The sequence below is a fragment of the Phyllobates terribilis genome, unplaced genomic scaffold (genome assembly GCF_046119375.1).
Source record: "Phyllobates terribilis strain yellow unplaced genomic scaffold, ASM4611937v1 Scaffold_7__3_contigs__length_470593459, whole genome shotgun sequence".
In the NCBI taxonomy this organism is placed as follows: domain Eukaryota; kingdom Metazoa; phylum Chordata; class Amphibia; order Anura; family Dendrobatidae; genus Phyllobates; species Phyllobates terribilis.
In genome coordinates, this window is record NW_027362767.1 from 382,167,848 (window position 1) to 382,188,060 (window position 20,213).

The window sequence follows — 20,213 nt, forward strand, 5'->3', positions numbered from 1 at the left end:
ATCTAGCTCTGAAAAAATATTTGGGCTTGTAGCAGTGTGTGAGACTTGTTCTATTAGTCCATCTATACTAACCTCCACCAGGTTGTAAATTAAAAATAATTTTTAGCTGCATCTAGCCCGGAAAATAATTTTGGGCTTAGTAGCAGTGTGTGGTACTCATTGTATTAGGCCATCTATACCAAGCTCCACCAGCTCTGAAATTAATAATAATTTTTAGCTGCATCTTGCCTGTAAACTAATTTTGGACATATTAGCATTGTGTGGTACTCATTCTATTAGGCCATCTATACTAAGCTCCACCAGCTTTGAAATTACTAATAATTTTTAGTTGCATCTTGCCTGGAAAATAATTTTGGGCTTAGTAGCAGTGTGTGGTACTCATTGTATTAGGCCATCTATACCAAGCTCCACCAGCTTTGAAATTAATAATAATGTTTAGCTGCATCTAGCCCGGAAAATTTTTTTTCTTCCCAATAGTGGTAGCAATAGAAATATGGGGCGCGCTCCTGGCTAACAAAAATATATGCTTCATAACAAAAAACACCAGCCTAGCGCACTGCATTAATAAGATGGCATCATCGTCTCTCCCAGTGCTAGGCCTACTACGCCGGCTAGTATTCCTGTGCCTAAAACACAATATATGGGTCCGTGCTAGCCACGATGCTGAGGGGTCTAAAGCTGCTGCTAACTCTTTATCACAATTCAATTGGCAGATTTTCACAGAGCTCCTCCCCAACGCCCACCCATCGGGCAACAGTTTCCCACCCTCCCTATGGGATCTAGTGGCGAATAGTTGATGCCATTAATCAGAGCATCAGTTGCCCCGTCGACGTGTCAAGCATACGGTAAGGCATGGGAAGAGTGGACACGACTAGTAGCAGGCAGACGGGTTGACCAATGTGAACAAGCCAGATTACAAGTCACCATAGAATTTGTCCCCCAGCTAATGATGAGGGGCATATCAGGGGCGTCAGTGCAGCGGTGTCTGACCGGAGTAGCATTTCACTTCCAACTACTGAATTGGGGAGATGTGACAAAGAGATTCATCATCAGACAATCCATAAAAGGGTGGAAAAGGGGTCAGCCAAGTCAGGAGTGTAGACGTCCCGTCCCGTATCACTAAAACTGATTTCTCACATCATATCCCTAACACTATTAACATGACACTCACAATTTGAAGCAACACTACTGTCTACTGCATTTGCGATCGCCTTCTTCGGGGCGCTATGCAAAAGCGAATTAGTCCCTCAATCCAAAATTACCACCAGTGGAGGCTTATTACACCAGGACGTAGTCATAGCCAATAATGCAATACGTCTACGCATACGCCAATCGAAAACGGTTCCAGCGGGCAGGGGCACTTGGGTACTTCTACAACCCACAAACGGTACACTAAGTCGGGTAACAATAGTAAAAACATATATAACCATCAGATCACAAAGTAATTTCTTCCTATCACACATTGATGGAACACCATTATCAAGATACCAGTTGCAAGCTATATTTAATAAGTGCATAACATCGGCAGGGAACCACCCCAAAGATTACGGGACACACTCATTCCGCATAGGCGTGGCCACAGAAGCAGCAAGAGCAGGACTGTCAGAAACGGAAGTTCAGAGGATAGGGAGATGGCGATCCACGTGTTTGGCGAGATACATAAGACCGGACTTGTTATCCTAACGTGGTTTGTTTCTTTTACAGGTGATGCTAAGCCAACAGTGTGGGTGATAGGCCACTCGTATATATATTGGGCAGAAAAAAGGGCGAAAGTCCGCCCAGGCGGGAGGAAATTAGAGTTTCATAACACATATTTCAACCGGAGAGGTATTAGAGGCTTGCTATGGCCACAGGTACTAATGGAGGTAATCAAGGTAGGGAGAGAGGCCAGAGGTCCGGTCATCTTAGTTATACAGGCCGGGGGAAACGACCTAGGTCATCACAAGAGCGCATAACTAATGGCAATAATGAAACTAGACACTGAGCGCTTCAGAGAATTTTTCACAAAACTAACTATAGTATGGTCAGAGATTGTGCCGATAGCAGTATGGCAAGGTGCGTGAGACATCACGGCGATCGAACGGACAAGGCGGGTAATTAATATTCGGATGGCAAAATTTAGAAGAGACAGATGCGGTGTAGTGATACAACACCGACAACTGGAAGGAGATAAAGCAGGCCTCATACAGCCCGATGGTGTTCACTTAATGGATATTGGACTGGACATATTCCTGTCAGGACTCCAGGACGGAGTGGAAGAAGCGTTAAGAGTGATGGATGGGGGTCAGAGTCCTGCATACGAGTACGCAGGATCCTCCATGGCCTGGAAATAGAAAGGACACGTTGGAGAGTTACACTTGTTGGCCAACTTGCCGGTGTGGAGACCCAGGGCATGCTGCAACAAGCTGAATTATTTTAGAAATAAAATGCCTTTCTAATGGAATGAGTATAAAGAGTTAATAAAGCTGTGACCGATCCTCACCATCCAGTTGTAAGAGTTACATTATTGTATTGTCAAGGAAAGGGGGGCGGTAGGGGGGCTGAGCGTCTTGGTTTGGTTGGGGGTCCCCACAGTCTGCCTAGGCTAGATGCATTTAAAAATTCTTATTAGATACACAGGCGGTGCAGCTTGCTTCGCAGCTGGGCTACTACGCCCAAAGTATTGCCTAGGCTTGATGCAGTTCAAAATTCTGCACTGACTAGCAGACACTGAAGCTTTGGAGCAGACCACTGAGTAAACAGCTCTTCAGACTCAACCATCTGTGTTACCCCAAGCCATAGTGTACGTAGTTTCTTGCAGTTCAAAGGGGGGGAGCGACCCAACCCACCTGGAATTGACGATGCCAACGTCACGTAAAACACAGCAAGGGGACTCCAAAAAGAGTCTCCATTTTTTCCAAAAATTGTGGCACAGACACCACTTAAGTGGCATCAATTGCCCCAGAGTTGCTTAAAACGGTTGGTGAGGTGATTTTACCAAATCCTCAAGCTTTTAGTCTCCCCAGGATGACACAGGGGTAGAAAAGTCCATGCGGATCCATGATTTGTTCATCTTTATGAACGTGACTATGTCTACATTCTCAGTGGACAGCCGCGTACGCTTATCTGTCAGCACACCACCAGCAGCGCTGAACACACATTCAGAGAGAACGCTAGCTGCAGGGCATGACAAGATCTCCAAGGCGTGAGTGGCGAGCTCTGGCCATTTTTCCAGATTGGATGCCCAAAATGAGCAAGGGTCCAATGACACAGTCATAGCTTCGATGTTCACTTGGAGATACTCCTGTACCATCCTCTCTAGGCATTGACTATGTGTCAGACTTCTTGTCTCCTGTGGCCTTGCAAAGGATGGTCTAAAAAAGTGGTGAAACGATTCCACAAAATTGCTGTTACCAGCAGATACTGTGTTACTGTTACGGTTTGAGTGATGAAGACTCGACAGTCCCACGGTTTGCAAGTTAGAACTGTGAGATTCACTACGTGCACCACTGGTGTTTTGTGGAAAGGCACATGTAAGATTCTGCAACAGCCTCTGCTGATACTCCTGCATGCGTGAATCCCTTTCTATGGCAGGAATTATTTCGGCAAATTTACTTTTGTACCGAGTGAGTGTGGCAACCCAGTAGTCGGGATTACTTCGAATTCTGACAATCTGAGGGTCATGTTGCAGGTAGTGCAGCAAGAATGCACTCATGTGTCTTGCGCATCCAGGAGGACCAAGTCCTTGTTGTGTTGGTAGCGAGGTAAGAATCATGCTTCCTTCCTCTGCCCTCTCCCCCCAACCTCGCACAACACAAATGTGATCAAGGTCTCCCTCATCTGATGAGTCTTACATGCCCATCGCCAGTTCGTCCTCCACTTCTTCCTCGGCTCCTGCACCTTCCTCAACAGTTTGGCTGCTACCATGCGCCCTGGTTAATCCCTCTCCCCCACGCTCCCATGCCTGCCTCCTTGGTGCTGCCGACCGTCTGGATCTTGGAGATGTTATCCCTTCCACATACGACTCCTCCTCTACTTCCTCCACCTCCTCTTGTCCCACCACCTGACTCTGAATTCTGTTTAACGTGTGCTCCAGCATGTACATCACCAGAATAGTCATGCTGATAATGGCATCGTCATCAGCACTAAACATCTTCGTCGCCATTTCAAAACTGTGCAGAAGGGTGTGTGGCACCCCTGAGGGTTCAGTCGCCACAGAGGTACTGCATCTCACCCAGAGGTGTGGTATCTCACCCTCAGGTAAGGAAGGAGTATGGCTCGGGACCCTAACACCTGCATCCAACACATACCCGCAGTGGGGGTAGGGCGAGATTGCTCCTAAGGGAGAGCACAGTCCCAGGTCCCTAGCTGGTGGGAGGGTCCTATGTAGTGGGTGTGGGTGGAGAAAGCAGCTTAGGGGAGCACATGACAGGGAGAGTATAAATAGGAAGCCATCTTAGAAATAGCAAGCCAGTCAGAGGAGAAGTGACAGGAGCAGAGGCTCTGCATGAGCTCTGCTCCGGAGGTGGGCCTAGCCTGGGAGGCCCAGGACTGACGGAGAGAAGAGAGGAGTGGGAGCAGGAAGGCTCCAGGAACCGAAGGGACCCTAGGGGTATGGGCCGTGCAGAAGGCCACCCGTACGCCCGCTGCTACCAGGAGGTAGAGGGGTCAGGCCAGATAAGGGGAACCGGTCCCTCAACTAGCGGAGAAACAGCAAGGCTCAACTAGAAACCGGAGGCTGCAGCATTTCATGTACTGCAGGCCAAAGTCCACACCAGTCTCACTAAGAAGGTTGCCACATAGGACCCAGGGGACGGAACACACGTCGCCCGCCAAGGCCCGAGGATACCGGATAGAAGTGTCACTGGGTGTGAGGTGCAGGGAGAAAGCCAGAAAAAGGACACACAGAAGGGGGTCCTGCTAAGTACTCCGGAGCTATCTGGGGGTGGACTGAGCCCCTCACTGAGTATGTAGTGCCGGCGTCCCTGCCTTCTGCTAGGCAGGGGCGCTGTTCCCCTCACCGCTCTGCTCCGTGCCCGGCGTCCCTCTCCCGCTCTGCTGGCAGCGCGCGCTCCTTCCCGGCCACTGTGCTTAGGGCGCGCGCGCGCGCCCTCCCTCCCTCTTAAAGGGGCCGCGCGCGCCGTCCTAAGGAGTCCCCGGCCAATGGCCGGAGGACTTTACCATATATAAGGCACCTCCTCCAAAATGGAGGTGCCCGAGCAATGTTGTTGCACCGTTCTACTCTGCTTCAGCCCTCAGGTCCCGTTGCCAGTTACCTGCCAGTTACCTGCCAGATTCCTGCCAGCTTGCTGTCCTAATCCTGCCTGATTTCCTGTTACCTGCCTGCCTGCCTGAGGTCCGACGGTCTGCCTTACAACTCCGGTCAGTCTGTCTATGGACCAGCTTGCCCGCTCACCTGGGAGCGCTTCTCCGCTACCTGCCTGCTTGCCTGAGGTCCGACGGTCTGCCTTACAACTCCGGTCAGTCTGTCTATGGACCAGCTTGCCCGCTCACCTGGGAGCGCTTCTCCGCTACCTGCCTGCTTGCCTGCCCGGAGGCTCCGCTGTCACGTGCTGTGACCACCAGCTATTCCAGACTCTTGCCCGCTCACCTGGGAGCACTTCTCCACTACCTGCCTGCTTGCCTGCCCGGGGGTTCCGCTGTTACGTGCTGGGACCACCAGCTATTCCAGAGACTCTTGCCCGCTCACCTGGGAGCGCTTCTCCGCTACCTGCCTGCTTGCCTACCTGGAGGCTCCGCCGTCACGTGCTGTGACCACCTGCTATTCCAGAGACTCTCGCTTGCTCACCTGGGAGCACACATCCTCCATCTGCCTTGCTAGCCTACCTGGAGGTTCAGCCATCACAGGTCGTACCTACCCTTTACCTAGAGACTGCCCCGGTCACTTGCCGTGACCTCCAGCCCGTTCTTCCAGAGACTGCCCCGGTCACTTGCCGTGACCTCCAGCCCGTTCTTCCAGAGACTGCCCTGATCACTTGCCGTGACCTCCTGCCCGTACACCCAGAGACTGTCCCGGTCACCTGCTGTGACTGCCTGCCTGGTCGCCACCCGCTCCCTTACAAGGACCGCTCCCTTGTATAGTAGCCCAGAGGTTCCGCCTCCCAGACCCGTTACAGTTTGCTCGGGCCCTGGAACCCGGTGGCACCCAAGCTCCCTCGCTCTTGGACCTGTGTCATGAACTGTCCCGTCAAAGGTCCCAACAGGAGTCCATCCTGGGTCACCTGCGGAATGTCAATACTCGCCTGGACACTCTGACTGTTCCACCAACAACCTCCGCCAGTGCCATGTCTCGCAATCCGGCAGCTCCGCTGTCCACTAACACCATAATATCCTACCCCGGACCTCGGCTTTCTGCAGCTCCTCGCTTCGGAGGCGACTCAGCCCAGGCTCGGGGCTTCATAAATCAGTGCACCCTGCACTTTGAACTATTGTCCCACCAGTTTAACTCCGACCGAGCCAAAATTGCATTCATCATGTCCCATCTCACCGGGGAGGCCCTGGCCTGGCTAAATCCTCTATGGGAGAGAGGAGACCCCCTGGTGTCCAACTTGCCTGCTTTTCTCACGGCCTTCCGGAAAGTCTTCGACGAACCCGGACGGAAGACCTCATCCGCATCATCGTTGCTACGCCTCCGTCAGGAAAGTCTCACCGTGGGCCAATATGCCATACGGTTCCGTACCCTTGCCTCGGAGCTGGCCTGGGATAACGACGCTCTGGTTTCCGTCTTCTGGGAGGGTCTGTCCGGCCATATTAAAGATGAACTTGCCGGTCGGGACATTCCTACCACTCTCGATGACTTAATAACTCTTGCCACCCGGATTGACCTACGGTTCCAGGAGCGTGCCAGAGAGGTCACCCGTGAGAGGAGGTTACCACGTCTAGCTCCTACTTTTCAGAAACCCGTCACTCCTTCTGTCTCTAACCAGGTACACCCTCCTGAGCCTATGCAGGTCGACCAGACCAAGATGGTCAAGACCCGTCAGGACTTACGCCGTGCCGAGGGGACCTGCTTCTACTGTGGCAGTAAGGAGCACCGGATCCGTGCCTGCCCGGAGAGGTCGGGAAACGCCTGTGTCTAGGTTCGCTCAGAGAGGTCCACCTAGACAAGAATAAATCCTCTCCATCCCTGCTGTTGTCGGTTTCAATCGTCTACGGGGAGAACCGTTATTTCGAACTAGCCCAACTGGACTCTGGAGCAGCCGGGAATCTTATTTCACAGTCCCTGGTAGAGAAATACCGCATCCCCACCAAACCTCTGGCTGTACCCTTGTCTGTTGCTGCCGTGGATGGGGGGCTCTTACCACGCCCCATCCAACTCATCACCGAATCCATTACTCTGCAGGTGGGAATGCTGCATTCTGAAAGTATCTCCTTCCATGTTCTGCCTGGACTCTCTCACGCCCTCTTGCTAGGCCTACCTTGGCTCCAGAAACATGCACCCGTTCTTGACTGGCAGACCGGAGAAGTCCTTCGCTGGGGACAGGGCTGCCATAAGACCTGTCTGGTTCCCGTTCATCCCGTCCGTCCTTCTCCTACCCCAGCTAATCTACCTGGACTTCCGATTCCTTATTGGTCTTATGCTGATGTCTTTAATAAAAAGGAGGCAGAGACACTACCCCCTCATAGACCATACGACTGCCCTATCGACCTGTTACCTGGTACTTCTCCTCCCCGTGGGCGTATTTATCCATTATCCGCTGCTGAGACCCGGTCGATGTCCGAATATATTGAGGAGAATCTGGCCAGGGGATTCATCCGGAAATCTACCTCCCCGGCGGGAGCAGGCTTCTTTTTCGTCAAAAAGAAGGACGGCTCTCTCCGTCCCTGTATAGACTATAGAGGCCTTAACCAGATCACGGTGAAGAATAAGTACCCCCTTCCGCTCATTCCGGAGTTATTTGATCGTCTGAGGGGGGCTAGAATCTTTACCAAACTGGACCTCCGTGGGGCGTACAACCTGGTTCGTATCCGTCAGGGGGATGAATGGAAGACGGCATTCAACACCCGGGACGGCCACTATGAATATCTGGTAATGCCCTTTGGCCTCTGTAACGCTCCTGCCGTCTTTCAAGAGTTGGTCAATGACATCTTCCGGGACCTTCTCTACTCCTGCGTAGTGGTGTACCTGGACGACATCTTGGTCTTCTCTCCGGATCTCCAGACTCACCGGAGGGATGTTCGTCAGGTCCTGCTCAGGCTCAGGCAGAACCATCTCTACGCTAAATATGAGAAGTGCCTCTTTGAGCAGACCTCGCTTCCGTTTCTGGGCTACATTATCTCTCAGACCGGCCTACAAATGGATCCTGAGAAACTGTCTGCCATCGAGAAATGGCCCCGACCAGAGGGGTTGAAGGCTATTCAACGGTTCCTGGGCTTCGCCAACTATTACCGCCTCTTCATCCCGCACTTCTCTTCCCAGACTGCCCCAATTTCCGCGCTCACCCGTAAGGGTACTAATCCCAAAGAGTGGCCGCCCGAAGCAGAGGAGGCCTTTCTTTCCCTAAAACAGGCCTTCTCTTCCGCCCCGGTGCTGCATCGCCCGGACGGCAACAAGCAGTTCTTCCTGGAAGTTGACGCCTCCTCCTCTGGAGCCGGAGCGGTACTTACTCAAAAATCATCTTCCGGGAGAATGGTAACTTGTGGCTTCTTCTCCAAACTCTTCTCCTCTTCTGAGCGCAACTATTCCATAGGAGACCGAGAGTTATTGGCCATCAAGCTGGCGTTGGAGGAGTGGCGTTACCTACTCGAGGGGGCTCTTCATCCGGTAATAATTTACACTGACCACAAGAACTTGGCTTACCTCCAGCATGCCCAGAGACTTAACCCGCGCCAAGCCCGGTGGTCCTTGTTTTTTGCTCGCTTTGATTTTGTTCTTCATTTTCGCCCGGCTGACAAAAACGTCAAAGCAGACGCCTTGTCCCGATCCTTTCTGGTGTCCGATCTCGAGGAAGAACCTAAACATATCATCGATCCCGCCAGAGTAATGCAGGTGGCTCCCGTGAGTCTAAATCGTCTCCCTCCCGGTAAGACGTTTGTTTCAGTACCTGATCGGGAGAAGATCCTACACTGGGGCCATTCGTCTAAACTAGCTGGCCACGCCGGTCAGAAAAAGACCCTCCAGCTTATTGCCCGGCACTATTGGTGGCCTACCCTGCACAAGGACATAATAGACTTTGTTTCTGCCTGTGTGTCCTGCGCCCGCAACAAAGTCCCGAGACATCTGCCAGCCGGACGCCTCCTTCCGCTTCCTGTACCTGCTGCCCCCTGGCAGCATATAGCAATGGACTTTATAACTGATCTCCCCGTCTCTGCCGGTTGTACGGTCATTTGGGTGGTCGCTGACCGCTTTTCCAAGATGGCTCACTTTATTCCCCTGCCAGGCCTTCCGTCTGCACCCGAGCTGGCTAAAGACTTTATCCGCCACATCTTCCGTCTTCATGGCCTGCCCCTCCACATCGTGTCGGATCGTGGGGTACAGTTCACCTCACGTTTCTGGAGAGCCACTTGTAAACTACTAGACGTCACCCTGGACTTCTCTTCCGCTTACCACCCACAGTCCAATGGTCAAGTGGAGCGGATCAGTCAGAACCTGACCAGTTACCTCCGGCACTTCGTTAATGCCCACCATTCTGACTGGGTGGATCTCCTACCATGGGCCGAGTTCTCTTATAATAATCACGAGAGCGAATCCTCCTCCAAATCCCCGTTTTTTGTAGTCTTTGGTCAGCATCCTCGGATTCCTTTTCCTGTCTCCACCTCTGTGGACAACCCGGCTGCGGAATCTCTCGTTAGCAAATTTTCCTCCATATGGGAGAGTACCCGGTCCGCACTCCTTCTGTCATCCGAGCGTATGAAAAGACACGCTGACAAAAAACGCCTGGATCCTCCACAATTTCGTCCAGGAGATAAAGTCTGGCTCTCATCTAAATATGTTCGACTCAAGATACCTTCTTACAAGTTAGGGCCTCGGTTCATCGGTCCTCTGGAGGTCATCAGTCAGATCAACCCGGTGGCCTATAAATTGAAACTCCCGGCCAACTTACGGATCCCTAACTCCTTCCATGTATCTCTCCTCAAACCCGTGGTGCTTAACTCTTTTTCCAAGTCTACAGGTACGCCTCCTGCTCCGGTTTCTGCTGAGGACGAGTTTGAGGTAGAGAACATTCTTGCCACCAAAAGGGTAAGAGGAAAGACCTTTTTTCTGGTAGATTGGAAGGGGTTTGGTCCTGAGGAGAGAACGTGGGAGCCCCGGGAGAACATCCATGCCCCTCTCATCCTAGCTAAATTTCTATCTGGCCTAAAAAAGGGGGGGCCTAAAGGGGGGGGTACTGTAGTGCCGGCGTCCCTGCCCTCTGCTAGGCAGGGACGCTGTTCCCCTCACCGCTCTGCTTCGTGCCCGGCGTCCCTCTCCCGCTCTGCTGGCAGCGTGCGCTCCTTCCCGGCCACTGTGCTTAGAGCGCGCGCGCGCGCCCTCCCTCCCTCTTAAAGGGGCCGCGCGCGCCGTCCTAAGGAGTCCCCGGCCAATGGCCGGAGGACTTTACCATATATAAGGCACCTCCTCCAAAATGGAGGTGCCCGAGCAATGTTGTTGCACCGTTCTACTCTGCTTCAGCCCTCAGGTCCCGTTGCCAGTTACCTGCCAGTTACCTGCCAGATTCCTGCCAGCTTGCTGTCCTAATCCTGCCTGATTTCCTGTTACCTGCCTGCCTGCCTGAGGTCCGACGGTCTGCCTTACAACTCCGGTCAGTCTGTCTAAGGACCAACTTGCCCGCTCACCTGGGAGCGCACATCAGCTACCTGCCTGCTTGCCTGAGGTCCGACGGTCTGCCTTACAACTCCGGTCAGTCTGTCTATGGACCAGCTTGCCCGCTCACCTGGGAGCGCTTCTCCGCTACCTGCCTGCTTGCCTGCCCGGAGGCTCCGCTGTCACGTGCTGTGACCACCAGCTATTCCAGACTCTTGCCCGCTCACCTGGGAGCGCTTCTCCACTACCTGCCTGCTTGCCTGCCCGGGGGTTCCGCTGTCACGTGCTGGGACCACCAGCTATTCCAGAGACTCTTGCCCGCTCACCTGGGAGCGCTTCTCCGCTACCTGCCTGCTTGCCTACCTGGAGGCTCCGCCGTCACGTGCTGTGACCACCTGCTATTCCAGAGACTCTCGCTTGCTCACCTGGGAGCACACATCCTCCATCTGCCTTGCTAGCCTACCTGGAGGTTCAGCCATCACAGGTCGTACCTACCCTTTACCTAGAGACTGCCCCGGTCACTTGCCGTGACCTCCAGCCCGTTCTTCCAGAGACTGCCCCGGTCACTTGCCGTGACCTCCAGCCCGTTCTTCCAGAGACTGCCCTGATCACTTGCCGTGACCTCCTGCCCGTACACCCAGAGACTGTCCCGGTCACCTGCTGTGACTGCCTGCCTGGTCGCCACCCGCTCCCTTACAAGGACCGCTCCCTTGTATAGTAGCCCAGAGGTTCCGCCTCCCAGACCCGTTACAGAGTATGCACAGCACGAAGGGGGAGATTGCTCTGGTACCTGTAATCTGGACTGCAACTACTGTGAGTAAAGATCTTGGGACTGCATCACACGGACTCTGTGTTCATTACTGACTCCCTGCACTACAACCACCATAATCCACCCACACTGCCCTGAAGCTACACTCTTCCTGTGGGGAGTAATAATACCATTGCTGCAAAACCACCAGCTTCAGAGGACTGTTCCACAGGTGGTGTAGTCGGACATTATAAAACCCATATATACAAATTACCCTTGGATTGACCGCCCTGGGTCACGGACCAGGTCGCCGCCACAGTGACTACAACCCGCAGCATCTACCGGCCCGGCTCCGGGTACCCCACGGCCCAGGGGGCGCATCAACTTCATAGGTCCCTGATCTGAGACCACTCCTGCAGCGTGATTTGCCCCACCTCTGGATCTCGTTGGCCCAGGCTATACGTCAGAACGTATTGCACCAGGGCTTGTCGGTGCTGCCACAGTCGCTGCAACATGTGCAGAGTTGAATTCCACCGTGTTGGCACATCGCATTTCAGCCGGTGAACTGGCAGGCCCAACGACTTCTGTAGAGATGTAAGTCATTGAGCTGCGGGATGCGAACGGCGGAAGTGAGCACACAGCGACCGTGCCCTCTGCAGAAGGCCATCTAGTATGGGATAGTGGGCTAAAAATTCCTGGACAAGCAGGTTCAACACGTGAGCCATACAAGGCACGTGTGTGACATTGCCCCGGCGAAGGCCCGCACCCAGGTTTGCAGCATTGTCGCACACGGCCTTCCCTGGTTGCAGGTCCAGTGGAGACAACCATTCATGAAACTGGGTCTCCAGAGCTGACCACAACTTCTCAGCTGTGTGACTCACATTTCCCAGACATTTCAAAGTAAACACCGCCTGATGCCATTGAGCCCTGCTGCCAGCATAGTAAGGAGGTGTGCAGGATTCCTTCTGCACAGTTAGAAAGCGGGTGGCATTACCAGACAGGCTTTGGGTGCAGGAGGAGGACCGAGAGGAGGTTGAGGAGGCAGAAGCAGTGGAGGAACTTCTAGATAAAGAACATTGACGTACAACTCGTGGGGATGGCAAGACTTGGACAGCAGCCCCTTGTCCTGCTGTCACCATAGTTACCCAGTGTCCAGTCAGCGACATGTAACGCCCCTGTCCATGCCTACTCGCCCAAGTGTCTGTGGTGAAATGCACTCTGTCACACACAAAGTTTCTCAAAGAAGCGGTGATGTTGTGTGTGACATGCTGGTGGAGCGCAGGCACACCTTTCTTTGAGAAGTAGTGCCGACTGGGCATCTGGTACTCGGGCACTGCGACGGACATAAGGTCTCGAAAATCCTCTGTGTCCACCAGGCGGAAAGGCAGCATTTCTGTAGCCAACAGCTTGCAGATGGTGAAATTCAACCTCTTAGCTTTGTCTTGGCTAGGAGGAAATGGTCTTTTACTTGTCCACATCTGAGGGACCGAGGGCTGGCTGTTTTGCTTAGACGGGGTTGAGTAGGGTGTCCCTGGCAAACTTGCCGGTCTGTGAGGAAGATGCAGGCGGAAAAGTTAGGTTGCCTTGATCCAAAGGTGGTGCTCTCGATGTCGGAGAGTGTTCAACCCCAGCTGGTGTTGCCACTTCCAAATGAAATGATAACCTGCCAATCACACTGGCTGTTGCGGGTAAAGAGGTGGCAGGTCTGCGTCCAAAAACATGTGTGACTGCTGTCCCCCCAGTCACAGAGGATGAAGAGGCCGCGGATGCACAAGATGGGGCAGACGGTGGTTGGCCCGGCCCGCTAGGCCGCATTGTAGCACAGTGAGCTTCCCACTGCAACTTATGCTTCATATCCATGTGACGGTTCATGCATGAAGAACTCAAACTATGGATTTTTTGGCCTCTACTTAGCTTTTGGTGACAAATATTACAGATAACACGAGTTGGGTCATCCTTATCGATCTGAAAAAATACCCAGGCTATGCAAGGCTTAGAGCCCATGCGACCTGAAGAGCCACTACGACTTGTGGTCAGAGGCAGAGTTGTGGTTGAGGATGCAGTTGTTGACGTGCTTCCAGTACTCCGTCTCTGTCCAGGAAGGCGCAACCTAACCTCGTCGTCAATAGCATCTGTGACGCCCAGCTGCGCTTGGTATCACAGATCCTAGAAGAGCGCATTGATGGAATCCTCCACAAGAGGCCCCCATAAACATTCACACATCTCCACCTTCCACCTCAGACCAGCAGAAGGAGCCCGTTAGGGATATAAATAGGGAAGGTGGAGCTAGGCAGTTCAGTTCCTCTGAAGAGTTCCTGCAGTAGAGAAGCCTAAGAGAGGTCAGTCTGCAGTGGAGCTCAGTCTAGACTGGAGAACTCAGTTAATAGTTCAGCAGTGGAGAATGAGGCTCCTGTTAGCTAGATTCAGGGAGCCCAGTTAGAGCTTAAGGTGTGCCGGTGCCATAAGATCGGTGAAGCGCGGCAAGCTGACGTTAGTGTGTATAGCCTAGTGAGGGCCCGAATAGGCCGAAGGCGAGTGGAGAGTTAGTACATAGGGGGCAGAGGAGCTTAACCAGCTCACCCCGAAGCATTTACCGGACACCAGATCCGAGCTTACCGGGATCTCTATGACCCAGTAAGGCATAACCGGAATCCCTGGAGAACTACAAGTCCCAGGATCGCTAAGGTGCTGACACGTAACAGAGCCAGGAGACGCTTAGGCCTCGCATACTGGGAGCGTGAACTCCAAGACAAGGCCCTACCACAAGGTCAGCCAGCGCAGGACAGAGACAAAGTTAGGCCTAGCTCCAGGCAGGTCAGAAACTTACTACGCAGAGGCAAGAAACAGGAGGTCCTACACCCGCTCATTGGGGAGTATCCTGATATGCACCCTTCACCCTACAGTGCTCCGGGATGTGCCTGAATTTCCACCAGTAAAAGGTACTGAAGTGACTACCGTGTCCGTTCCCGTTCTTGCTCTGACCCAGCTGGGTCTCGCCTGTCCTGCATTCCCCCTGCATACGCTTTTCTGAGGCCTTGCTCCACCTGTGGGGAGCTAAACCATCGAGCTGCCTTATCACCGGCCTCAGTGGACTACTGCAGCGCTGCTGCTTCTCACCAGATACCACAGGTGGCGTCACGAACTCTTATAAAATTAACAATTATCCACCCTTTTAAAGAGTGACCCCAGGGTACGGGCCCGGGAGCCGACCACCGCGACATCCCAAAGGCCAGGCAAAGGCCCGGGTACCGAGTCATCCCCATCCCCTGGGCTAGTCACATCTAGTGTTGAGCCACCCCCGTAGTGTTCGAGTTCGGTTCGGTTCGTCGAACACCCGTGTGTTCGCCGAACTGTTCGTCGAACTGTTCGTCGAACACCTTCGAACACCGTTAAAACCAATGGCAGGCAAACAAAAACACATAGAAACACATAGAAAACACCTTCAAAGGTGTCCAAAAGCTGACAAACTGCTCAGAAGACACAACTAACACATGGAAAAGTAACAAGTACATATAGTCATGCGAAAAGAAAAGAGGTGGAGGAGTAAAAGGAGGGGGAGACACAAATATAGGCATGTCATGCCCTTCTAAAATCCAAAAAGTGAGAAGCCGACACGTTCAGTCCGCTCCTGCCCGTGCCACCTCCGTGTCGCCGGGTTTGTGCCAGAGCCGCGGTGAACCCTGACGGCCAGCCCCCCTCTCCCAATACTGGTGCCTGTCCGCTGGTGGGTCGAGCGAGCCCCCCTGTGGTGGAGGCAGCTCTAAGCTTTTTAATTTAAATTGTCTCTCTAATTTGAATGAATACACTTTAAATCCATTTACAAGGATCTATTGGAGGGCAAGTCTCATGCCAGCAACCGCGTAATTCCAGCTCCAGTAGCGTCCACTAAAGCTGCTGCAGTTAAAAAGCTTTTATAAGGATCGAGCTCGGCTGTCCACCGCAAGGCATCCTACTGCCAGTCCCAGCCCCTATGCCTTGGGGTGCCTCCTGATGCTCTTCACTGAGTATCCCGTGGTCCCGAAGCATTTCCTTTGAAAAAATTAAGTGTCCAAACTACAGGTGGTGTAGCTTGCTTAACAGCCGGGATAATCCGCTGACTAGCAGACACTGCTACTAGGCACAAAGTATTTCCTGGGCTAGATGCAGTTAAAAATTTGTAATTAGATACTCTCGTTGGATGCTGAGAAAGCATTCCATAGAGTCTCCTGGCACGCCATATATGATTCTCTTAAAAAGCTTGGGGTAGGGGTCTAGGGGACCCTTTTATAGCCAAAATCACGGCCCTGTATAACAATACGTCACCTAGGCTGAAGATAAATGGAACTGTAGCACCCTGAGGGCTCGGTTGCTACAGAGGTATTGCACCTCACCCAGAGGTGTGATATCTCACTCTCAGGTAAGGATGGAGTGTGGATCAGGACCCGACACCTGCATGCATTACACCACATTGCCGTGGGGCAGGGCGACCAATATGCCTCTGAGATGGGCACGACAGCCCCTGTCCCTGGCTGGAGTGGGGGGAGGGAACACTGAGGAAGGGGAACCTTGTAGTGCAGGAGCAGGGAGGAAGCAGTTCCTGGGTGCATTGAGAAGGGAGTATAAAAGGTGGGCACCATCTTAGTTCAGTGCAGAGAAGTCTGAGCAGAAGTGGCAGGGAGCAGGGGCTCTGCATGAGCTCTGCTCCGGAGGCGGGCCTAGTAACAGAGGCCCAGGCCTGGAAGAGGGAGAAGGAAGGAAGAGGAGCGGAGAAGGCTCCAGGAACGAGGAATGAAGGGATCCCAGGGGTGCGGACGGGCGAGTCGCCACCGCACGCCCGAATCCACCTGCGTGGAGGGGTCAGGCCAAAGGGGGAGACCGGTCCCCGAAACTAGTGGAGGCAGGAAACGACCCTCAGCTAGAAACCGGAGGCTCTAACATTTTATGTGGCGCAGCCCCTCGCTACACCCGCTAGGAAGGCACCACATAGGGTCAGGGAAACTGGCGCCAAGTTTACCAAGAGGAGGCCTGAGGCAGCCGGACAGAAGGGTTGGTAAGAAAGTCCAGACAAAGGACACACAAAGGGGGTCCTGTGAAGCACTCCAAAGTTATCTGGGAGTTGTCTGAGCCCCTCACCTGGTGAGCACAGTACGACGTGGGCAGCCGTTACCTGCAGACGTGGTCTGGATAATAAGAACTGTGAGTAAAGGCCCTGGACTGCATCACTGACTCCGTGTCGTTACTGCTGCTGCCCTGCACCATCACCCCCATCCTCCGCATACACTGCCCTGAGGCTATACTCCTCCCGTGGGGAGTTATGCTACGCTCTGCTGCACCCACAACACCAGCCTCAGCGGTCTGCCCTGCAGCGGCGGTTCACTCTGACCGCAATCCACGGGTGGCGTAGTCGGACATTTAAACATCAAAACCACATAAATAGTTCCGCCACTGGTTTGACCACCCTGAGCCACGGAACCGGGTCGCCGCCACGAAGACTACAACCACCAGCATCCACCAAAAAGGGTCCGGCTCCGGGTGTCCCAAGGCCCAGGGGGTGCATCAGAACATTTTCATCACCTTTCACAATCACCAATGGGACAAGGCAGGGATGTCCTCTGTCCCCTCTCTTATACATCCTAGTGACGGAGCACCTGCTCTCATCAATTCGCCATAACCCCAATATTAGGTGGATTGAGGTGGGAGGCACCGAGTACAAGTGCTCTCTATTTGCTGATGATGTCCTAGTATATATCTCTCAATCACATATATCCATCCATGCTGTTATGGCTGAAATAGATCACTTTGTTACATGGTCAAATTTTAAACTCAATGCAGCGAAGTCTGAGGCCCTCGATGTCTCCCTCCCCAAATCCATATAGGATTCCATCCAGTCCAACTTTCCCTTTGCCTGGCCCTCACAGGGTATCAAATACTTAGGAATTCCTATTCATAGAGACCTCTCCCATCTATGTTATCTTAATTTTGGGCCCTTTATTGAACAACTCCTTACAGACCACGGTTGGCAAGTTAGAACTGTAAGATTCACTACGTGAACCACTGGTGTTTTGTGGAAAAGCACATGTACACTGTGTTCCAAATTATTATGCAAAAAGTGTTTAGGAGTGATAAGGGAAGAATTTGTTTGTTTGTCAGTTAAACTCATTGATGGTGATGTGTGTCAGGGCTCTTTATATCACTGTAAGCAATTGCAGACACCTGTGCTAATTAGTTTGGCAGGTGTGTCCAATGAAAGGCAAGACTACTTAAGAAGGCTGTCTCACATTATTAAGCAGCCTACATTTTCTGCCAAAATGGGAAAGAAAAAGGATGTGTCGGCTGCTGAGAAGCAACAAATTGTGGAGTGTTTAGGTCAAGGCATGACTACAATCAACATTGTGCGATGATCAGGATGAAGTGTCTTGGCAATCAAGAAGTATGTAGCTGATTCACAGTACACACGTGTGCGTGCTGATAAGGGCAAATTGAGGACTCTTTCCTATAGGCAATTACGTCAGGTTAAAAGAGCAGCGGCAAAAAAGCCTTGTCATAGCAGCAGACAAGTTTTTGAAGCTGCTGGTGCCTCCAACGTCCCCCGAACAACAAGATGCAGGGTCCTTCAGAGGTTTGCAGCTGTGCATACGCCATCCTGTCGACCTCCTCTATCCACTTCACACAAGCAGAAACGGCTCCAGTGGGCTAAACATTACATGAAGACTGATTTCAAAACTGTTTTGTTCACGGATGAGTGCCGTGCAGCGCTCGATGGTCCAGATGGATGGAGTGGAGGATGGCTGGTTGATGGACACCCCACGCAAACACGGCTACAGCGCCAACAAGGAGGAGGTGGAGTAATGTTTTGGGCTGGAATCATGGGGAGAGAGATTGTCGGCCCCTTTCGGATCCCTGAAGGCGCTAAAGATGAACTCCATAAAGTATGTGGATTTTCTCAAACAGCACTTCCTGCCATGGTTCAAGAAGAAGAACCGTGTATTTCACAGCAAGATCATTTTTTTGCATGATAATGCACCATCTCATGCTGTACATAAAACATCTGCATCTCTGGCTGATATGGGCATAAAAGGGGACAAACTTATGGTGTGACACCCATGCTCCCCTGACCTCTACCCCATTCAGAACCTCTGGAGCATCATCAAAAGGAGTGTCTATGATGGCGGGAGGCAGTTCACATCTAAGCAACACCTCTGGAGGGTATTCTGTCCTCATGCAAAACAATTGAAGCAGAAACCATCCAAAACCTGACAAATTCAATGGACGAGAGAGTTCAGAAGCTCCTTTCGAACAAGGGGTCCTATGTGAAAATGTAACATCACCTAGAATAAAGTTTTGAGTTGAAAACTGTTTGATTTCAGTTTCTAATAACCTGCTAATGCTTATAATTTCAAAAATGACCATTTTTTTGGTCTTTATTAAAATGAAAAGGTTGATCGAAAAGTTTGGGGGATCTAAGAGTGTGGCAACCCAGTAGTCATGATTAGTGTTGAGCATTCCGATACTGAAATATCGGGTATCGGCCGATATTCGCGGTATCGGAATTCCGATACTTAATTCCGATACTTTTGCAATATCGTATACCGGAATCGGAAGTTCCCATAATGCAATGAGACATTTTCATTTTATTCAGCCAATGAGGATCCTAAGAAGTGTGGGCACATCCTGTTAGGCATGTAGGCATCTTAACTAATGGCATGGCTGTGATTGGCTGCTGAAATGATGTCATGATGCACTATAAAAGCCACCGCCGCCATTTTGAGCTCACTCTGCTGTGAATTCAGTTAGGGATAGGACGCTGTTGTTCTGAGGGACAGTTTTAGCTACCTATTTGCTCTATACTGCTTTACCCAAGCTACTTTCTAAATCACTGTGCCTTGCAGTGCTAGTGCACAGTTCCCTGTGCTGTTCACCGCTGTCTGCAAGGTCTGTGTGTGTGAGTGCAGCTCACCCTGTAGTGTGTGCTTCAACCCCGTCTGGTTGTAGTGCACTCAGTGTGTGTCACTGCCTCATACATTGTCCTTTTTTGCCAATTCATAATTTTTCCTGATATCTCCTATTAGTGTGGTGGTTCCATCCGTATTCAGCTAAATTGGTTCCAAACACACTATATAGGAGTAGATAGAGAAATTTTTTTGGTCTTGCAGCACTAGTGCACAGTGCTCTGCATCTGTACTGTTCACCGCTGTCTGCAAGGTCTGGTGTGTGAGTGCAGCTCACCCTGTAGTGTGTGCTTCAACCACGTCTGGTTGTAGTGCACTCAGTGTGTGTCACTGCCTCATACATTGTCCTTTATTGCCAATTCATAATTTTTCCTGATATCTCCTATTAGTGTGGTGGTTCCATCCGTATTCAGCTAAATTGATTCCAAACACACTATATAGGAGTAGATAGAGGAGCCTTTCTGCAGCCTTGGGCCCTGCAGCCCCAGCCAGATTAGTATTAGCCTATTTTTTGCAGCCTCATCTATTGCATTGTAGGTTACCTTCCTACATTGTAATAGCTACAAAAAGTTTGTGATACTATCGTTATTACATCTTTAGGCACATCCAGTGTCTTTTTGTGACAAAAAAAAACCTAAATAAAGTTCACCAAACACTCCACTTTACAGTTGTGTAGGCCACATTAGCTCATATTAAAGTCTAGTCCACACTTTATAAAATTAGTGTTTCTTATACCTGTTAGCAGCTGTTCAGGAATAAGCACACTAAGCCCTTAGTACTTTTCTGCCTATCT